Source organism: Hordeum vulgare, chromosome 6H (assembly GCF_904849725.1).
Source record: "Hordeum vulgare subsp. vulgare chromosome 6H, MorexV3_pseudomolecules_assembly, whole genome shotgun sequence".
In the NCBI taxonomy this organism is placed as follows: Eukaryota; Viridiplantae; Streptophyta; class Magnoliopsida; order Poales; family Poaceae; genus Hordeum; species Hordeum vulgare.
In genome coordinates this window covers 53,682,955-53,706,498 of record NC_058523.1, presented here as the reverse complement: position 1 = coordinate 53,706,498, position 23,544 = coordinate 53,682,955, and positions in this window count along the sequence as shown.

The window sequence follows — 23,544 nt, the reverse complement described above, 5'->3', positions numbered from 1 at the left end:
CGGGAACTCAACAGACCCTCATTGAGGCTCATGTGGATGTCAAAACAACTGACAACTACATGAGTTGCAGACCCTCATTGAGGCTCATGTGGATGTCAAAACAACTGACAACTACATGAGTTGCAGACCCTCATTGAGGCTCATGTGGATGTCAAAACAAGTGAAAACTACATGAGTTGCAGACCCTCATTGAGGCTCATGTGGATGTCAAAACAACTGACAACTACATGAGTTGCTGACCCTCATTAAGGCTCATGTGGATGTCAAAACAACTGACAACTACATCAGTACCAACTCGCCCCGAGTGCGACCTGATAGTCACACTCGACAACCTAGCTGCGATCCCGGATCACCCATGTACTCTTTGACCTCCGAGTACGTCCTACCGATCCACTCGCTGATAATACAGATCCAATCGGAAATTCCACGGACCCTCAATGAGGCTCATGCAGATGTCAAGACAACTGACATGTTCTGAATGTTTGCCTTTGGCTTCACCAAGAAACGCCAAACAAAAACTCGAGTCAAAATTGCAACAGAAGAGCAAAGGATTCGATTCAAAGTCCACACAAAGATAGTGGCTCGGTGTGGATCAAGCTTACCCACACCGCAACAAGAATGTGACGGCCAACAACAGTGGCCAAAGTTTCTTACAAATCAACACTCGGCATACCGAGGATAAAGTATTCTTACGCGTCATCTGGATTGGCGCCAGGACTGGAGGGCTCCACGAAGGTGTCCAGGTCGATTCCATCGGCGATGCGGGTGGCAATTTCAAGGAAGGTTTCCATGAAGTCTTCGAATCAAAGTTTCTTCGTGTTGGCGACCTTCAACGCTTTCAGCTTCTCCTCGCGCACCTCCTTGCAATGCACTCGGACCAAGGACAGAGCAACATCTGCACCACAGCGAGCCGCAGATTTCTTCCATGACTGCACTCGGTTGGGGACCTCCTCCAGTCGACTCATCAAGTTTTCCATCTCCTGCCGCGACTCATCTTCCGGCCAAAGCTCCTTGTCGATCTGGCCGACGACTTCTCTCAGTCGACCGATGAAAGGACCAACTTTACCCACGCGAATGTGCGCTGCGAGCAGGTCTCGATTGGCGTCCTCGCCGAGTGGAATGTTCTCGTGAATCGACCGCTCCACGTCAGCTGCTTCAGCTTCAGCGTCCATGCAAAAATCTGCAAACACAGGGCAAGGAAACAATCAGTGCCGAGTATGACGCGTGTACCACAAGCACTCGGAAAAACAGGACTTACCACCCAGACGCGTCATCATCTGCCGAGCCCAGTCACTAACGTATTTCTCCTGCGCTATACACCGTTTGTTCAGCACATCCATTTGTCCCATCAGCGTGGACCTTTGCTTCCCCATCTTCTCAACTTCAGAAGTCAGCGCTTTGTTCACTTCACGAGCCTGCTCCAACGAATTCTCTCGTTCCGCCAGCACTTCCTTCATTCCAGCCATTGCAATCAGTGCCGCATCCAGCTCACCAGCAAATTGCACCTTTTCTGCCCTGAGAGTCTCATATGTTGTCCCCATCTCACAAGTTTTCTGCTAGTCAGCGCCAAGAGACGATCAGACAAATCCAACAATACCAAGTCTAAGTTCTTCAGACCCCTGCCGACGCAAGCAGTCGACAGCGGTCTCGGGGACTACACCCAGTGGGTTCATTGAGAGTGACCCCACTGGCATGCAACTCAAACAGGTCCGCCCTATTGAGATTCATGACAACACCTACGCCTACAATGCTAATACCACCCGACCTGAGTAAAATTACTCTCGGAGACTCTTGTAGTAGGTGCACTCCGAGTGCCCCAACTGTTAGCAGTCAACCATATTATTTACGAATTCAGAGACAATATGCATAAAGACAACTGCCGGTGCAAGCACTCGACAGAAGTCTCGGGGACTACACCCACTGGGTTCACTCAAAGTGAACCCATTGCAAACATCATACGGTATCCGAGCACACCTAGTGGGTTACAAGAGAAACAAGAGAAAAGCAAATACTTACTAGACTACTTACTCGGATATCGTCCCGCAGCTCCAAGCTTTGCTGGTACAGAGAGGCGATGGAGTCGTACGCCTTCTTGGCTTCTCCCGCCATCAGCTCTGCCTGCACCATGGCTCCCTTGGCCGCTCCCACCTGATCCTCCGGGAGGTTTTCGATGTTGAACTCGACATTTGATGGGCCTGGCATCATTGGAAGCTCCTTGGGCATCCCAAGGCCCGTTCCAGTCGGTTCAGAAGCCACCAGCGCCTCCTCAGTCGGCGGCATCGCCTCAGTCGGCGGCACGACCGCGGCGAGAGTAGTAACTGGCGGGGTAGCCTCAAGGACAGGCTCCGCAGCTAGCTCAAGTCTCCCCTGGTCACCCTCATCCGCATAAATCGCCCCTGCCGGACCGAACGGCGCGGGATCTCAGAAAAAGAAAGGGGCAAGACCAAAGACAGAATCCGAGATGCGATAGTATAAAAAACTCTCGGAATCGCTACAACGCACCTGGCTGGGACGAGACGACGTTGTCCGCGTCCATGGGATCATCCTCCTGGCGCACCGGAGAGGTGGCAGAGGTGGCAACCCTGTCGAGTGAAATTCATTCGACCAATAAAACAGCAGTCCAATCGGATATCAGAGGAAGTTAGAGGAACAGTACACTTACGTCGAGGTGACGGGAACGACGATCCTTATCCGCGGCAAAGCCTTCCGAGGTTTAGACCCACTCGGTTTGGCCACCTTGGAAGGTTGACCCACGGGCTCGACAACAATGTCCCTGGCCCTCTTGGTGCTCCGAGCACTCGGAACCACGGGAGCAGCAGGCGAAGCACTTGAGGATGCCGGAGGGGTCGAGGGAACTGCAGGTTCATGTCGGTGCTTGGTCCGGTGCTCTGGCAGCGGAGGCGGCGAGTCCTGCTCTTCGCCTTCCTCCTCTTCTTCACCAGACTCCTCCTCCATCTCCCCACCGTCGGAGACATACTCGCCGTTCTCCACACTGCCCTCCTGGCTGCCTTCTTCCTCCTCCTCGGTCGGGTCCCCGTTCGAGACAGGAGAAAACCAGTTGGTCCACTTCTGCGTAAAATACAGTCGGCGACATCAGACGACAGGCAGAGATTCAAGAAAGTGATAAAACTAAGGCAGATACATGCACTCGACAAATAGTACTCACCTGGTTCGGAGGAGGATTGTCCGCACTGAAAGCCCTCACTCACCGAGACCCTCTGGGGTTCTCACAGGCGCCTGTGATCCGTAGCACTCACGACGCCACCGTCTCCTTGGTCACGCTCAAGACGTTGGTCCGAGTGGTGTCTTCGGGCCCCGTGTAGTGCCACATGGCGTGGTCGCGAGCCTGCAGTGGTTGTATGCGCCGACCAAGGAAAATCTCCAGCAAATCTACGCCGGTGACTCCCCTTCTGACGACGTCTACGAGTGCGTCGACCAGGGGCTGGATGTCGATCTTCTCCGCCTTCGTGAGCGCAAGCTGCTTAGGTGGAGTGGGACGATCTAAGCTAAAGGGAGGCAACCCTGTCGAGGCATTCGGGCAGGCAACGTCTTGGCAGTAGAACCACGTCGACTGCCAGTTCCTAACCGACTCACTCAGTTGAAGAGCAGGATAATTAGTCCGACTCTTTTTCTGGAAACCTAAGCCTCCGCAGAGTTGGAGAAGATGTGTTTTATCATCCGACTGGCTGAGTCGTTTGATAGTTTGAGATCTAGCTGAGAATATATGTTTGAACAGCCCCCAATGGGGAGGGCAGCCGATGAAGCACTCGCACATAACTATGAAAGCGGAGAGATGGGCAATAGCATTCGGGGGAAAGTGGTGAAGCTGTGCCCCGAAGTGGTTCTGTAACATCCCAAATTTCCTAAATTCGGATGTTAATAGATCATTCATATGCATCTCATATTTTTATGCATTATTTGCTCTTCTGAGAATTTTATTCATTTTGCAACTTTGGGAAATTTATTTGAGTGGAGATAATATGACTTCTCCCGTGTGAAATAAAAAGTTTATGATGTTTAAAATGTCATTTGGAGTTATCGTCTTGGTTTCACAAATTTTATAATGCCCGAAATTATTTTTAGTTAAGTTTTTAAACACTTTTTGCGTGGTCTATTGCATTAAAACTATTTTTAAAATATGCATTAGGTGGAACTAGGTTCCTTTATTATTTATTAGGTGGATTTATTTTATATTTATTTATGTCTATATTATCATTTTAATATATATATACATATATATATTACTATATGCGTATATATCTTTATCTTTATATATATATTGCATATATATATATATTTTTTCTGATATTTTAAAAAATATATTTGTTATTTATTTTTATTATAAAAAAAACTAACTGGGCCAAGCCAGCTGGCTAAGCCAGCCAGCCCGGCCAGGCTCCACCGAGCCACCTGCCTGCATGTGCCCGAGCGAGCCAGTCCCAGCACCATGTGCCCAGGCCACGTGCTCCCAGCGAGCTGGCCAGCTCCCACCGAGCCAAGCCCCATCGGCCCCTGCTCCTAGCTCCAGGAGCACTGCCACCAGGGGAGGCTGCAGCCCCACGTGCCCATGCATTGACCGATGCTACCAGGGAAACCTGTTTCCCATCGAGCCAGGAACCGAGCCGGACTCCTCCCAGGACTCCTCCTCGCAAGTAGAAAAGTCCAGGAGCCGACCCTCTCGTGATTTTTCCCTGTCTCAAATCCTTTCTGCTAGTCTTCGATCTGAGCCAGACCCCCATCTCGCCTAGACCGCAGAGGAGCCGCCCCTCACCGCATCGACGCCGGAGCCTCCATCGCCGGAGCACCTCACCATCCACCGGAGTTCGCGAAGCCGTTCACCGGAGTTTGCGCACGTCACCGGAGTTTGTCCAACCGCCACCGGAGAAGCACCATCGGAGGCACCACACCGAGACGGTTCCGTTTTTCCCCGCTGTTCGTGGTGAGAACGCATGCACGAGCGATTCATCAAGTCCTGATGAACAGCTTCAGGACGAAATTCAATCTGTTTTTAATCTGTTTTAGCTCTGTCAGATTCTCGGTATAATTTTGAAACGCGTTTATCTTTTTACTCGTAACTCCGATTCAGGAAATTCTTTTTCCTGTGATCTCGTATTGATGAGTAGAACATGTTAGTACCAGTAGTTTTCAGTTTTAGGAAAATTATTGTTTTTGTTAAAACAGATTATTTTAAACCTACCGGAGGCCATATTTTGCAAACTGTTCATCCGGTTTAGTTGATTCTTTTTGCGTTGTCATCGTATCAGCATGTAGATGATTTTATACCTGCTGCCATGCTATTTATGCTTTGGTTTTAAACAAGTTGTTTTATTGCCGATGGTTTCATTTGGTGTTATGTGATTGTGGTGATTGATTGGTGTGGTCGTTTGCAACGTGTAGATTGTGCGGAGTGCGACGCAAACTATAGTCAGGAGTGTGACCTTCTGAACCAGAATCAAGGCAAGTTACATGTTGATCATCCTTTACCTATTATTTTTCTATGCATGTAGTATTATATCACCCTATGAGAATTATGCATGCATAGGAAGATTATTATTGCTATGGTATTGAGCTATATCCCCTCGTCATTGAAGATCCTGTTAGATATATTTTGCTATGCTATGTAGACGGGGATTGGTTTCTGTATTCATTGAGTTTATGTGAGGATTACTACAAAATAAATTGAGTAGTAATTCAGGATATAATACACCTCTGGGCGGATATGGTATTGCTGGGTGGTTTCAAGAACATCATGGTTTCTACCCTCTGAATGTAAGTGGAATGCCGCCCAGGTTCAAAAAGATCAAACAGACTTAGTGACTAGTAGCTTCCTTGTGCGACCACTGGCTATTATGGGCTCTGGCTTAGTTGATCAGTCATGGAAACCTTACCCGGATGTGCCAGCTGATGTAGCTATGATAGGTGGGATGGGCCTCCTGTGGGACTAGGTGACTGCTTCTGAAAGACTTCGTCTCAATCTTTGGGTTGGGTCCAGTGGGTACAACGTACTAACCTCTGCAGAGTGTATAAACTAATCATGATTAGCCGTGTCCCCGTTTATGGACAATTTTGAGCAGCTAGGCCATTACAGTTGTTGGATGATCTTGACAGATGACACACTTAATAAAACTTGATGGGAAACTTAATGATGGTAATAGGTTGGAGTTGGAGATGCCAATTCAACCATATGTGAGTTATTGTAGCAAACAAATTATAAGTTGACTATTAGGTAGTTATGAGGATAAAATCAGCTTTCTGCAAAATAACCATCAGCCTTTCTCTTGTTATACTATGCATATACATGTAGGTCTGTTATATTACTTTCCCTATGTAACTTGCCAATACATTCAAAGTATTGACCTATATGGTTGCAACGTATCATGTTGCAGGATATTCAGACGAGGAGTAAGGTACGGTTAGGGTCGCGAGTCTTCACTCAACATCGCAAGTGGGCTATGATGGGACTCATCGTTATTATTCTGCTACTTTTCCGCTGTTTAATAGAATAGAGCTAGCTAAGTGCTATGCAGATTGTTATATTTTATAAATTCTGGATCATACGTTATTTTAAATGATGCACTTGCTATATCTGGTTTTCATCTATACTGTGTGTGCTAGCGAGTCGATCCAGGGACTAGCACAGTAAAGCACAGAGACTCAAATCCTTCAAGGTTTGGTCGTTACAGATGGTATCAGAGCAATGCGTTGACTGTAGGTCGTGACCCTAGAAAATGGATTAGAAAAGCCATAGGAGTGAAAATTTATTCTATACACTTTGTCTACATCTTACTCTTTCATTAGACAACCACTCTAGTCTTGACCAGCTTAGGTAGGAACTAGTGCTGAGACCACCACTTATCTTTGTTTTTATTGCAATATTAACGTGTTAGCGTATCTGATTATGCCCACTTTGTGGCATGACGATACTAGGTTGCTTGCTTGATTGTTATTTTGCTTGTCTGTTAAACTAGGATCTTGTCGGAATTATTCGACTATATATATAGATATGTTTGATTATTGTTATGCTTGTTTGTGTTATTGCTATGGTGTTCTGTTGCCTCATATATATTACCTTGATCATAATATGCATATGGGTAGAATATCTATATTCCTTTAGACCTATTCTATCTATTACTCATCTATTCTTGCCAACCAAAACCCTTAGTATGCCTATTAGAGTGAGTTCCCCAGGAGCTGAGATGATAGCAGGTGTTGGTTGTCATCAGTTAAACTTGTCTATTGGGAAGCATGAGTTCCCTACACATTTGATCATATTGAAGTCACAAGGTCTGGATATTATTTTGGGTATGGATTGGTTACATTTATATGAAGGAGTTATCGATTGTGCTAGTCGATCTATTTCTCTCAGTGCACCAGGAGGGAAGAGAATCAAATATGTATGTAAGTATCAGCATAAGAGGATGCAGGTGAACTCTCTTAAGGGGGGTAGCCTGGAAGAGGCGCCAGTTGTGAAGGATTATCCAGATGTGTTTCACGTATCCCAGCTGAAGAAGTGTCATGCCGAGATGGCAGATGTTCCTTTGAGAGATACAGTGCCACTTGAGGCAATTCTGTTGGAGACTGACTTGACATATGAGGAGAAGCTTGTTAAGATTCTGGAGACAGCAGAGAGAGTTACTCGCACCAAGACAATCAGGTTATGCAAAGTTCAGTGGGATCATCATACAGAAGAAGAGGCTACTTGGGAACGAGAGGAGGATCTCAAGCAGGAGCACCCACACCTATTTGGTGACCAACCCGAATCTCGAGGGCGAGATTCATCTTAAGGGGGGTAGGTTTGTAACATCCCAATTTTCCTAAATTAGGATGTTAATAGATCATTCATATGCATCTCATATTTTTATGCATTATTTGCTCTTCTGAAATTTTATTCATTTTGCAACTTCGGGCAATTTATTTGAGTGGAGATAATATGACTTCTCCCGTGTGAAATAAAAAGTTTATGATGTTTAAAATGTCATTTGGAGTTATCATCTTGGTTTCACAAATTTTATAATGCTCGAAATTATTTTTAGTTAATTTTTTAAATGCTTTTTGCGTGGTCTATTGCATTAAAACTATTTTTAAAATATGCATTAGGTGGAATTAGGTTCCTTTATTATTTATTAGGTGGATTTATTTTATATTTATTTATGTCTATATTATCATTTTAATATATATATATATATATACATATATATATTACTATATGCGTATATATCTTTATCTTTATATATATATATTGCATATATATATATATATATTTCTGATATTTAAAAAAATATATTTGTTATTTATTTTTATTATAAAAAAAACTAACTGGGCCAAGCCAGCTGGCTAAGCCAGCCAGCCCGGCCAGGCTCCACCGAGCCACCTGCCTGCATGTGCCCGAGCGAGCCAGTCCCAGCACCATGTGCCCAGGCCACGTGCTCCCAGCAAGCTGGCCAGCTCCCACCGAGCCAAGCCCCATCGGCCCCTGCTCCTAGCTCCAGGAGCACTGCCACCAGGGGAGGCTGCAGCCCCACGTGCCCATGCATTGACCGATGCTACCAGGGAAACCTGTTTCCCATCGAGCCAGGAACCGAGCCGGACTCCTCCCAGGACTCCTCCTCGCAAGTAGAAAAGTCCAGGAGCCGACCCTCTCGTGATTTTTCCCTGTCTCAAATCCTTTCTGCTAGTCTTCGATCTGAGCCGGACCCCCATCTCGCCTAGACCGCAGAGGATCCGCCCCTCACCGCGCCGACGCCGGAGCCGCCATCGCCGGAGCACCTCACCATCCACCGGAGTTCGCGAAGCCGTTCACCGGAGTTTGCGCACGTCACCGGAGTTTGTCCGACCGCCACCGGAGAAGCACCATCGGAGGCAACACACCGAGACAGTTCTGTTTTTCCCCGCTGTTCGTGGTGAGAATGCACGCACGAGCGATTCATCAAGTCCTGATGAACAGCTTCAGGACGAAATTCAATCTGTTTTTAATCTGTTTTATCTTTATAAGATTCTCGGTATAATTTTGAAACGCGTTTATCTTTTTACTCGTAACTCCGATTCAGGAAATTCTTTTTCCTGTGATCTCGTATTGATGAGTAGAACATGTTAAAACCAGTAGTTTTCAGTTTTATGAAAATTAATTTTTTTGTTAAAACAGATTATTTTAAACCTACCGAAGGCCATATTTTGCAAACCGTTCATCCGGTTTAGTTGATTCTTTTTGCGTTGTCATCATATCAGCATGTAGATGATTTTATACCTGCTGCCATGCTATTTATGCTTTGGTTTTAAACAAGTTGTTTTATTGCCGATGGTTTCATTTGGTGTTATGTGATTGTGGTGATTGATTGGTGTGGTCGTTTGCAACGTGTAGATTGTGCGGAGTGCGACGCAAACTATTGTCAGGAGTGTGACCTTCTTAACCAGAATCAAGGCAAGTTACATGTTGATCATCCTTTACCTATTATTTTTCTATGCATGTAGTATTATATCACCCTATGAGAATTATGCATGTATATGAAGATTATTATTGCTATGCTATTGAGCTATATCCCCTCGTCATTGAAGATCGTGTTAGATATATTTTGCTATGCTATGTAGACGGGGATTGGTTTCTGTATTCATTGAGTTTATGTGAGGATTACTACAAAATAAATTGAGTAGTAATTCAGGATATAATACACCTCTGGGCGGATATGGTATTGCTGGGTGGTTTCAAGAACATCATGGTTTCTACCCTCTGAATGTAAGTGGAATGCCGCCCAGGTTCAAAAAGATCAAACAGACTTAGTGACTAGTAGCTTCCTTGTGCGACCACTGGCTATTATGGGCTCTGGCTTAGTTGATCAGTCGTGGAAACCTTACCCGGATGTGCCAGCTGATGTAGCTATGATAGGTGGGATGGGCCTCCTGTGGGACTAGGTGACTGCTTTTGAAAGACTTCGTCTCAATCTTCGGGTTGGGTCCAGTGGGTACAGCGTACTAACCTCTGCAGAGTGTATAAACTAATCATGATTAGCCGTGTCCCCGGTTATGGACAATTTTGAGCAGCTAGGCCATTACAGTTGTTGGATGATCTTGACAGATGACACACTTAATAAAACTTGATGGGAAACTTAATGATGGTAATAGGTTGGAGTTGGAGATGCCAATTCAACCATATGTGAGTTATTGTAGCAAACAAATTATAAGTTGACTATTAGGTAGTTATGAGGATAAAATCAGCTTTCTGCAAAATAACCATCAACCTTTCTCTTGTTATACTATGCATATACATGTAGGTCTGTTATATTACTTTCCCTATATAACTTGCCAATACATTCAAAGTATTGACCTATATGGCTGCAACGTATCATGTTGTAGGATATTCAGACGAGGAGTAAGGTACGGTTAGGGTCGCGAGTCTTCACTCAACATCGCAAGTGGGCTATGATGGGACTCATCGTTATTATTCTGCTACTTTTCCGCTGTTTAATAGAATAGAGCTAGCTAAGTTCTATGCAGATTGTTATATTTTATAAATTCTGGATCATACGTTATTTTAAATGATGCACTTGCTATATCTGGTTTTCATCTATACTGTGTGTGCTAGCGAGTCAATCCAGGGACTAGCACAGTAAAGCACAGAGACTCAAATCCTTCGAGGTTTGGTCGTTACAGGTTCATAATGCCCTTGAAGAAAGGATGCGGGGGCAGAGAGAAACCTCGATAGACATGGGTGAGCAGCAGGACGCGCTCCCCCTCCCGGGGCGCCGGCTCGACCTCATTCTCCGTCGGCAGCCTCCAAGACCTGTGCACGATCATCCCGTGCTCCACCAGCTGCTGCAGATCCCCTGGAGGGGAGGAAGTCGCCTTGGATCCACCCCGCCGGCAACGGCCGCTGCCGCTGAGCAGGAGCCGCCGCCTTCCCCTTCTTCTTCCTTGCCTCCATCTTGCTGGTCTGACCCTTGGTCATGGCAGAAGTTGCGAATCCGGGGAGATAAAGGAGGAGTGGAGAGGTTAGGTGCGTTGGAGGCGGCGAGAAGAACGAAGATAAGGCAAAAGATCTGACGGGCGTAACGAAAAACCCTTGCCGCTGGGATTTAAATAAGGTTCCGACTGGGTCACTGGCAGGTGGCCCCGAAACCTTATCCCCCGACCGACCGCAGTGATATCAGTGGAGAGGATGCAGGCGCGAGAATCGAGGCGTCAAGCGCTACTCGAGCGTGCTGGCGTCATCCCCGCTGAGCGCGCGGAAACCGAAATTTGAGGACCCGGAAAATCCACCGCTGTCAGTTGACTGGTCACGTCAAGAGATACCCTGGAATCACTCGGTTTCCGACAGTTTGTTCCACAAAGATTTCCACTCGGATCGTTGGTTGGAGAAGATAAAATGGATCGAGGCAAGCAATGCCAAAGTCACATCCGTTCCAGTCGGATCCAAACTTGAAGCATCGCTTCGTCGTTCCAACCCCAATCCATTCGGGGACTAATGATGGGGTTATAGTCCTAGGGTAGGGTCATAGGCCTGCCCTGTAAGTTCTACCCAAGGACTACCCCCCATAAGGGACAACGCCCTTAGTCAGTTCCGACTGAACTAAGGAGTTTCCATCATCCAGTCGGTAACAGGCCCTCGACCACCCAGTCGGAGACTAGCATTTGGAGAATCTCAAACTAACCGACTGGATTCCACTCCGTACATCGTAACCCCCCTGGAGGGAAACAGTCGTACGTTTCCAGGTGCATTTATTAGCATTTAGGACGTGCGTTACTTGTAACGTAGGCATTCAATCGCCACTACTCCACCCCTGTATCAGAACCGTTGTGGAGGGCAGCGCACTCTATATAAGCCCCCTCCCCCGCTGGTGCAGGGGTTAGCAAATGATTGTATTCCGTATTCCACTCGACAACAAGCTCCCAGAGCACTGAGACGTAGGGATATTACCTCCACCGTAGAGGGGCCTGAACTCATACAACCTCGCCGTAGCTGGGACTCTGTCCATCCTTTTCGTACCCTACACATCTACTGTCAGGCTTATACCCACGACAGCGGATAAATGCATCTTCATAAAATATCCAAAACAATTGGGTACATCTCCTATCTCAGATCAGGAAGCAAAGTGTTTGTTTCTAGAAACGGGTCCTTTCTCGAGGAAAGGTTTCTCTCGAAAGAATTGAGTGGGAGGGTGGTGGAACTTGATGAGGTTATTGAACCGTCACTTCAACCAGTGTGTAGCAGGCACAGGAAGTTGTTCCTGTGGCGCCTACACCAATTGAGGTGGAAGCTGATGATGGTGATCATCAAGCATCGGATCAAGTTACTACAAACCTCGTAGGTCGACAAGGTCGTGTACTATTACAGAGTGGTACAGTAACCCTGTCTTGGAGGTCATGTTATTGAACAACAATGAACCTATGAGCTATGGAGAAGCGGTGGTGGGCACGGATTCCGGCAAATGGCTGGAGGCCATGAAATCCGAGAGAGAATTCTTGTATCAGAACAAAGTTTAGACTTTGGAAGAACTACTTGATGGTCGTAAGACTATTAAGTAAAGATGGATCTTTAAAAGAAAGACAGACGATGATGGTGAAAAGTCACCATTAAGAAAGGCTCGACTTGTCACAAAGATGTTTCCGACAAGTTCAAAGAATTGACTATAATGAGACTTTCTCAATCGTAGCGATGCTAAAAGTCTGTTGGAATTAGGTTAGTAGTTGATGCATTATTTATGAAATATTGCACATAGGATGTCAAAACATTGTTTCCTCGACGGTTTCCTTGAGGAAAGGCTGTATGTGATACAACCAGAAGGTTTTGTCGATCCTAAGGATACTAACAAGTATGCAACCTCCAGTGATCCTTCTATGGACTAGTGCAAGCATCTTGGAGTTGGAATATACACTTTGATGAGATGATCAAAGCCATTTGGTTTATACAAGGTTTATGAGAACCTTGTATTTCCAAAGAAGTGAGTGGGAGCACTATAGAATTTCTGATAAGTATATGTAGTTGACATATTGTTGATCGGAAGTAATGTAGAATTTATGTAAATCATAAAGGGTTGTTTGAAAGGAGTTTTTCAAAGGTAGACCTGGATAGAGCTACTTGAAACATTTAGCATCAAGATCTATAGAGATAGATCAAAACGCTAAATAGAACTTGTAATGAAATACATGCCTTGACAGGTTTTTGAAGGAGTTCAAAATAGATCAGCAAAGAAGGAGTTCTTGGTTGTGTTGTAAGGTGTGAATTTTTGTGTCACTCAAAGCCCGACCACGGCAAAAGAAAGAAAAAAGACGAAAGGTCATCCCCTATGCCTTAGCCATAGACTCTAAAAGTATGCTGATACGTCTCCAACGTATCTATAATTTTTTATGGTTCCATGCTATTATCTTGTCAAACTTTGGATGTTTTGTATGCCTTTTATATCTTTTTTGGGACTAACTTATTAATTCAGTGCCAAGTGCCAGTTCTTGTTTTTCCGTGTTTTTGATATTTTTTAGAGGAGAATATTAAACGGAGTCCAAATGGAATAAAACTTCCGAAAAGATTTTTTCCGGAACAGAAGATACGCAGGGGATGTGAGAACCAAGGCAAAGGCCACCAGGGGAGGCCACAAGCCCCCTAGGCGCGGCCAGGGGGGCCCGCCTAGCAGGCTCGTGGGCCCCCTATGGCTCGTTTGCCCTACCTCTTCCGCCTATAAATTCCCGAAAAATCCAAAACTATGGGAGAGATCCACGAAAATAATTTTCCGCCGCCGCAAGCTTATGTCTCCGCAAGATCCCATCTAGGGCACATTATGGTGCCCTGCCGGAGGGGGGATTCGGATACGGAGGGCTTCTTTATCAACACCATTGCCTCTCTGATGATGCGTGAGTAGTTCACCATAGACCTTCGGGTCCATAGCTAGTAGCTAGATGGCTTCATCAGTCTCTTGGATTTTCAATACAAAGTTCTCCATGATCTTCATGGAGATCTATCCGATGTAATCTTCTTTGTGGTGTGTTTGTCGAGATCCGATGAATTGTGGATTTATGATCAGATTATCTATGAATCTTATTTGAGTTTCTTCTGATCTCTTTTATGCATGATTTCATATCCTTGTAATTCTCTTCCAGTTGTGGGTTTTGTTTGGACAACTTGATCTATGATTCTTGCAATGGGAGAAGTGCTTGGTTTTGGGTTCATACCATGTGGTGATCTCACCTAGTGATAGAAGGGGTAGCGAGGCACGCATCGTGTTGTTGCTATCAAGGGTAAAAAGATGGGGTTTACATCATTGGTTTGAGTTTATCCCTCTACATCATGTCATCTTGCTTAAGGCGTTACTCTGTTCGTCATGAACTCAATACACTAGATGCATGCTGGATAGCAGTCAATGTGTGGAGTAATAGTAGTAGATGCATAAAGTATCGGTCTACTTGTCTCGGACATGATGCCTATATGTATGATCATTGCCTTAGATATCGTCATGACTTTGCGCGGTTCTATCAATTGTTCGACAGTAATTTGTTCACCCACCATAATATTTGCTATTTTGAGAGAAGCCTCTAGTGAACACTATGGCCCCTCAGGTCTACTTCACATCATATTTTCAGCCTTACACTTTTACTTCGTTGCACTTTCCGCCTTCAGATCTCACTTTGCAATCAATCTTGAAGGGATTCACAACCCCTTTATAGCGTTGGGTGCAAGCTTGTTTGGGTTTGCGCAGGTACTCTGGACACTTGGCTTGATTCTCCTACTGGATTGATACCTTGGTTCTCAAAACTGAGGGAAATACATACTGCTACTGTGCTTCATCACCCTTTCCTCTTCAAGGGAAAAACCAACGCAAGCTCAAGAGGTAGCAAGAAGGATTTCTGGCGCCGTTGCCAGGGAGGATCAAGTCAAGAATAGTCTCCCGCCAACGTGTCAATTTCTGGCACCGGGGATTGTTCTAGGTGAAGCTTATCCAAGTAAGTGTCGCAAACTCATCTCTTGCATTTACTATTTTTCCTCTCGTTTTCCTCTCCCCCACTTGTGAAAAACAGAAATTTACAAAAATATTTGCCTTTTCCGTTTGCCCTTTTCTCTCGCTTGCTTTCTGTTCGCTTGTGTGCTTGTTTGCTTGCTGAAGTCACCATGACCGAAAACACCAAACTTTGTGACTTCTCAAATACTAATAATAATGATTTTATTAGTATTTCATTGCTCCCACCACTAGTGCGGAATCATACAAAATCAATGTTGCTTTGCTGAATCTTGTCATGAAATAGCAATTCTCCGGCCTTCCTAGTGAAGATGTCGCATCCCATCTTAATACCTTCATTGAGCTTTGCAATATGCAAAAGAAGAAAGATGTGGATAATGATGAGATTAAATTGAAGCTTTTTCCGTTCTCGTTGCGAGATCGAGCAAAAACTTGGTTTTCATCTTTGCCCAAAAATAGTATTGATTCTTGGAACAAGTGCAAAGATGCTTATATATCCAAGTATTTTCCGCCGGCTAAGATTATCTCTTTCCGTAATGATATCATGAATTTTAAGCAACTTGATCATGAACATGTTGCACAATCTTGGGAGAGAATGAAATTGATGATTAGAAATTGTCCCGCTCATGGCTTGAGTCTTTGGATGATTATACAAATCTTCTACGCTGGTCTGAATTTCGCTTCTAGAAATATCTTGGACTCCGCCTCAGGTGGAACATTCATGGAAATCACATTAGGAGAAGCCACAAAACTGCTAGACAATATCATGACAAACTACTCTCAGTGGTACACTGAAAGGTCACCTACTAGTAAAAAGCTACACGTTATAGAAGAAATTAACACGTTGAGTGCTAAGGTGGATGAGTTAATGAAATTGGTTGCTAGTAAAGGTGCTCCTTTAGATAATAATGATATGCCCTTGTCTTCCTTAATTGAGAGTGGCAACGCGAGCTTGGACGTTAATTTTGTTGGTAGGGATAATTTTGGCAACAACAATGCTTTCAGAGGAAACTATGTTCCTAGGCCTTTTCGTAGTAATCCCTCTAATAACTTTGGCAACTCCTACAACAATACTCATGGAAATTACAATAAATTACCCTCTGGTCTAGAGATTAATATCAAAGAGTTTATCAACTCGCAAAAGATTTTCAATGCGTCCACAGAGGAAAAAACAACTCAAAATTGATGATTTGGCTAGGAGCGTTGATAGAATGTCTATTGATATTGATGCTTTGAAAGTTAGATGTGCTCCTCCCAAGATCAATATGGATGAAACTCTGAAAGCTATGCATGTTTCCATGAGTGAGAGCAAAGAAAGAACCGCCCAAATTCGTGCTAGACATGAATGGCTTAAAAAGGCGTGTTCTCGTGATAAGAATCACGAAGATCTTAAAGTGCTTGGTGTGACTCCCATTGAATCCTTGTTTTCTAGTGTCAAACCTAATGATGATGGGGCTGGATATGAATCCACTTTGGTTGAAAAACCCCCCAATGATTCGGAGTCCATCTATCTTGATGCTAAAAGCATTGAAAGTGGAGTAGAAGATATCAAAACTTTGAGTAGTAATGAAACTACTACTTTGGATTTCAAGGAATTCAATTATGATAGTTGATCTTTGATTGAATGTATTTCCTTGATGCAATCCATGCTAAACTCTCCACACGCTTATAGCCAAAACAAGGCCTTTACTGATCATATCGTCGATGCTATAATAAAATATCTTGAAGAGAAACTTGAGTTGGAAGTTTCTATTCCTAGAAAGCTTCATGATGAGTGGGAACCTACTATCAAAATCAAAATCAAAAACTATGAATGCAATTCTTTGTGTGATTTGGGTGCTAGTGTTTCCACGATTCCAAAGTCTTTATGTGATGTTCTAGGCTTTAATGAGATTGAGGAGTGCTCTCTTAATTTGCATCTTGCAGATTCTACTGTCAAGAAACCCATGGGAAGGATCAATGATGTTCTTATTATTGCAAATAGGAACTATATACCCGTGGATTTCATTGTGCTTGATATTGATTGCAATCCTACATGCCCTATCATTCTTGGTAGACCTTTCCTAAGGACTATTGGTGCTATAATCGATATGAAGGAAGGGAATAATAGATTTCAATTTCCTTTAAAGAAGGGCATGGAGCATTTTCCTAGAAATAAAATAAGATTGCCTTATGAATCCATAATGAGGGCTAATTATGGTTTGAGCACCAAAGACGACGATACGTGATTCCATCACCTTTTGCCTAGCTAAGGGCGTTAAACAATAGCGTTTGTTTGGAGGCAACCCAATGAATTTATCTTTTGCTTTCTGTTTTGTTGCGTCCATGCCATCATAATTCTGTTATGATTGTGTCTTTTGTGTTTCTTTTTGTATTTGAGCCAAGCAAAACCTTTATGACTAGTTTGGTGTTGGTTGTTTGATCCTACTTGAAAAAGACAGAAACTTTTTGCTCACGAAATTATTTTTAATTTTTATCCAGAAAGAGCTTTTGAGTTGATTCTTTTTTACGCTGGTTGATATGCCATTTGCCCAGCCTGTCGTAATTTTTTAGAATTGTTGAGGTACCATAAGTATACGAAGTATACATATTACTATAGACTGGTTTGTTTTTGTTGTGTTGGTTGCTTGTTTTGATGAAACTATGGATAATATCGGGGGGTATTAGCCATGGGAAAGTGAGGAAACAGTAATCTAACACCAATACAAATAGAAATCAAGTTTGCTACAGTACCTAAAGAGGTGGTAGTTTGTTTTCTTGTGCTAATGATATCACGAGTTTCTGTTTAAGTTTTGTGTTGTGAAGTTTTCAAGTTTTGGGTGATGTTCTCATGGACAAAGGGATAAAGAGTGGAAAGAGCTCAAGTTTGGGGATGCCCAAGGCATCCCAAGCCAAATTCAAGGACACCAAAAACCCTAAGCTTGGGGATGCCCCGGGAAGGCATCCCCTCTTTCGTCTTCAATCCATCGGTAACATTACTTGGAGCTATATTTTTATTCACCACATGATATGTGTTTTGCTGGGAGCGTCTTGTATCGTAGGAGTCTTTTGTTTTTGTTGTGTCACAATCATCCTTGCTGCACACCTTTTGAAAGAGACATGTACTCATCGTGAATTTGCTAGAATACTCGTTGAGCTTCGCTTATATCTTTTGAGTTAGGCAATTTAGCTCACATGTGCTTCACTTATATCTTTTGAGCTAGATAATTTTTCTCTATGTGCTTCACTTAGATCTTTTAGAGCACGGTGGTGCGTAACTTGGTAGTTGGCTTGTGCTATGAAAGTAGTCCCAAAGGTGATAGGTACCCAAAGAGGATGCAATAAAACTTCCATCTTCATGTGCATTGATTAGAAAGAGAAGTTTGATTCCACTCAATTAGTTTTGAGACGTGGATTTGGTAATATTAAGAGTTATGTTAGTAGGGTGTTGTGAATCTAGAAATACTTGTGTTGAAGTTAGTGATTCCCGTAACATGCACGTATGGTGAACCACTATGTTTGGAAGTCGGAGCATAATTTATCTATTGATTGTCATCCGTTGTGTTGTGGTCGGGATCGCACGATGGTTAACACCTACCAACCCTTCCCCTAGGAGTATGCGTTTAGCACTTTGTTTCGGTTACTAATAAAAACTTTCGCAACAAGTATGTGAGTTATTCATGACTAATGTGAGTCCATGGTATAGATGCACTTTCACCTTCCACCATTGCTAGCCTCTCTAGTGCCGCGCAATTTTTGCCGGTGCACAAACCCACCATATGCCTTCCTCAAAACAGCTACCATACCTACCTACTATGGCATTTTCATAGCCATTCTGAGATATATTGCCATGCAACTCCCACCGTTCCGTCTCATGACTTGTGCCGTCACTCTTATATTGCCATTGCATGATCGTAAGATAGCTAGCGAGATGTTTCAACATCATACGCCAAGCTAGACCGGTGCACATCCCGGTACACTGCCGGAGGCATTTCCTATAGAGTCATCATCGTTCTAAGCTTTGAGTTGTGAGTAAATAAAAGTGTGATGATCATCATTATTAGAGCATTGTCCCATGTGAGGAAATAAAAATAAAAGAGGCCAAAGTTGCCCACACAAAAAAAGGAAGATATGGAAAGAGGCCAAAGAGCCCAAACAAAAAAAAGAGAAAAAAAGAGAGAAGGGACAATACTACTATCTCTTTCCACACTTGTGCTTCATAATAGCACCATGTTCTTCATGATTGAGAGCCTCTCGTTTTGTCACCACCATATGCTAGTGGGAATCTTCATTATATAACTCGGCTTGTATATTCCAATGATGGGCTTCCTCAAAATTTCCCTAGGTCTTCGTGAGCAAGCAAATTGGATGCACACCCACTGGTTCTCCTTTTGAGCGTTCACATACTTATAGCTCTAGTGCATCCGTTGTATGGCTATCCCTACTCATTCACATTGATATCTATTAATGGGCATCTCCATAGCCCTTTGATACGCTGAGTCGATGTGACCATCTCCTCCTTTTTGTCTCACAACCTCCACCACACTCTATTCCACCCATAATGCTATATCCATGGCTCATGCTCAGGTATTGCGTGAGAGTTGAAAAAGGTTTGAGAAAGTAAGAGTGCGAAAACAATTACTTGGCCAATACCGGGGTTGTGCATGATTTAAATTAGTTGTGTGGGGATGATGGAGCATAGCCAGACTATATGATTTTATAGGGATAACTTTCTTTGGCCTTGTTATTTCCAAAGTGCATGATTACCTTGCTAGTTTTCTTGAAGTATTATTGTTTTCGTGTCAATAGAAAACTATTGTTTTGAATCTTACGGATCTGAACATTCATGTCACATGAAATAAGTCACAAAGGACAACTATGCTAGGTAGCATTCCACATCAAAAATTCAGTCTTTATCACTTCCCTACTCGAGGACGAGCAGGAGTTAAGCTTGGGGATGCTTGATACGTCTCCAACGTATCTATAATTTTTTATGGTTCCATGCTATTATCTTATCACTTTGGATGTTTTCTGCCTTCTATATCTTTTTGGGACTAACTTATTAACTCAGTGCCAAGTGCGAGTTCCTGTTTTTTCCGTGTTTTTGACCCCTTTCAGAGGAGAATATCAAACGGAGTCCAAACGGAATAAAACTTCCGAAAAGATTTTTCCGGAACAGAATATACGCAGGGGACGTGAGAACCAAGGCAGAAGCCACCAGGGGAGGCCACAAGCCCCCTAGGTGCAGCGAGGGGGGGCGCGCCTAGCAGGCTTGTGGGCCCCCTGTGGCTCGTCTGCCCTACCTCTTTCGCCTACAAATTCCCGAAAAATCCAAAACTACGGGAGAGATCCACGAAAATACTTTTCCGCCACCGCAAGCTTCTGTCTCCGCAAGATTCCATCTGGGGCACGTTCTGGTGCCCTGATGGAGGGGGGATTTAGATACGGAGGGCTTCTTCATCAACACCATTGCCTCTTCGATGATGCGTGAGTAGTTCACCATAGACCTTCCGGTCCATAGCTAGTAGCTAGATGGCTTCTTCTCTCTCTTGGATCTTCAATACAAAGTTCTCCATGATCTTCATGGCCATCTATCCGATGTAACCTTCTTTGCGGTATGTTTGTCGAGATTCGATGAATTGTAGATTTCTGATCAGATTATCTATGAATCTTATTTGAGTTTCTTCTAATCTCTTTTATGCATGATTTCATATCCTTGTAATTCTCTTCGTGTTGTGGTTTTGTTTGGCCAACTTGATATATGATTCTTGCAATGGGAGAAGTGCTTGCTTTTGGGTTCATACCGTGCGGTGACCTCACCCAGTGACAGAAGGGGTAGCGAGGCACACATCGTGTTGTTGCCAACAAGGGTAAAAAGATGGGGTTTACATCATTGGTTTGAGTTTATCCCTCTACATCATGTCATCTTGCTTAAGGCGTTACTCTGTTCGTCATGAACTCAATACACTAGATGCATGCTGGATAGCGGTCGATGTGTGGAGTAATAGTAGTAGATGCAGAAAGTATCGGTCTAGTTGTCTCGAACGTGATGCCTATATGTATGATCATTGCCTTAGATATCGTCATGACTTTGCGCGGTTCTATCAATTGCTCGACAATAATTTGTTTACCCACCGTGATATTTGCTATTTTGAGAGAAGCCTCTAGTGAACACTATGGCCCCCGGGTCTACTTCACATCATATTTTCAGCCTTACACTTTTACTTCGTTGCACTTTCCGCCTTCAGATCTCACTTTGCAATCAATCTTGAAGGGATTGACAACCCCTTTATAGCGTTGGGTGCAAGCTCGTATGTGTTTGCGTAGGTACTCGGGACACTTGGCTTGATTCTCCTACTTGATTGATACCTTGGTTCTCAAAACTGAGGGAGATACTTACTGCTACTGTGCTGCATCACCCTTTCCTCTTCGAGGGAAAAACCAACGCAAGCTCAAGAGGTAGCATATGCCATGCTGTGTACTGCACCTCATGTGTGCCTTGCCACAAGTCTGTTAAGAGGTACAGAGAGTGATCCAAGATTGAATCACTGAACAACGGCCCAAGTTATCCTTAGTAACTAATGGACTAAGGAATTTTTCTCGATTATGGAGGTGGTTAAGGAGTTAGTTGTAAAGGGTTACGTCGATGCAAGCTTTAACACTAATCCAAATAACTCTGAGTAGTAAAACGGATTCGTATAGTAGAGTAGATATTTGGAATATTTCCGAATAGCACGAAGTAACAACATCTATAAGATGACATAAAGATTTCTAAAGCTCACTCGGATCTGAAAGGTTCAGAACCGTTGACTAAAACCTCTCTCACAAGCAAGACGTGATCAAACCCCACAACTGTATGGGTGTTGGATTCGTTAAAAACACATAGTGATGTGAACTATATTATTGACTCTAGTGCAAGTGGGAGACTGTTGGAAATATGCCTTAGAGGCAATAATAAATTAGTTATTATTATATTTATTTGGTCATGATAATCGTTTATTATCCATTCTATAATTGTATTGATTGGAAACACAAATACATGTGTGGATACATAGACAAAACACTGTCCCTAGTAAGCCTCTAGTTGACTAGCTCGTTATGAAAGATGGTCAAGGTTTCTTGACCATAGACAAGTGTTGTCACTTGATAACGGGATCACGTCATTAGGAGAATCATGTGATGCACAAGACCTTAGTTATAAACGTAGCATGTGATCGTGTCATTTTGTTGCTATTGATTTCTGCGTGTCAAGTATTCATTCCTATGACCGTGAGATCATGTAACTTACTGACACTGGAGGAATACCTTGTGTGTACCAAACGTCACAACGTTACTGGGTGACTATAAAGGTGCTCTACAGGTATCTCCGAAGGTGTCCGTTGAGTTAGCATGGATCAAGACTAGGATTTGTCACTCTGTGTGACGGAGAGGTATCTCGGGGCCCACTCGGTAATACAACATCACATATAAGCCTTGCAAGCAATGTGACTCAAGTGTGAGTCACGGGATCTTGTATTACAGAACGAGTAAAGAGACTTGCCGGTAAAGAGATTGAAATAGGTATAGGGACACCGACGATCAAATCTCAGGCAAGTAACATACCGAAGGACAAAGGGAATGTTATACGGGATTATATGAATCCGTGGCACAGAGGTTCAACCGATAAGATCTTCGTAGAATATGTAGGATCCAATATGGGCATCCAGGTCCCGCTATTGGATATTGACCGGGGACTGTCTCGGGTCATGTCTACATAGTTCTCTAACCCGCAGGGTCTGCACACTTAAGGTTGGATGATGTTTTAGTATAGTTGAGTTATATGTGTTGGTGACCGAAGGTTGTTCGGAGTTCCGGATGAGATCACGGACGTCACGAGGGTTGCCGGAGTGGTCCGTAAACGAAGATTGATATATAGGAAGTTGGTATTTGGATTCAGGAAAATTTTCAGGCATTGCCGACAGTGTACCGGGAGTGACAAATGGGTTCCGGGGGCCCACTGGGTGGGCCCACCATGCCCCAAGGGGACCACGTGGTTTTATTGGATGCACAATAAGGTATAATGGGCTGATAAAGTCATCCAAGGAAATCCCATAAGGAAAAAGTGGAAAATTCAAAAGAGGTGGGAAATAAGGAAGGAGTCCTAATCCAAGTGGGATTGGAGAAGGATTCCTCCCCCCCCCCCACTTCGGCCGACCCAAGGAGGCCACCTTTGGCCAACGCCTTAGGGCTTTGCCCCACCCCTTGGCTCCTCCTATATATATAGAGGTTTAGGGCTGTTTGAGACACAACTTTTGTTGGAATTATGCCCTAGAGGCAATAATAAATATAGTTATTATTATAATTCCTGTATCAAGATAATCGTTTATTATCCATGCTATAGTTGTATTGAATGAAGACTCATTTACATGTGTGGATACATAGACAAAACACCGTCCCTAGCAAGCCTCTAGTTGGCTAGCCAGTTGATCAAAGATAGTCAGTGTCTTCTGATTATGAACAAAGTGTTGTTGCTTGATAACTGGATCACGTCATTAGGAGAATCACGTGATGGACTAGACCCAAACTAATAGACGTAGCATGTTGATCGTGTCATTTTGTTGCTACTGTTTTCTGCGTGTCAAGTATTTAT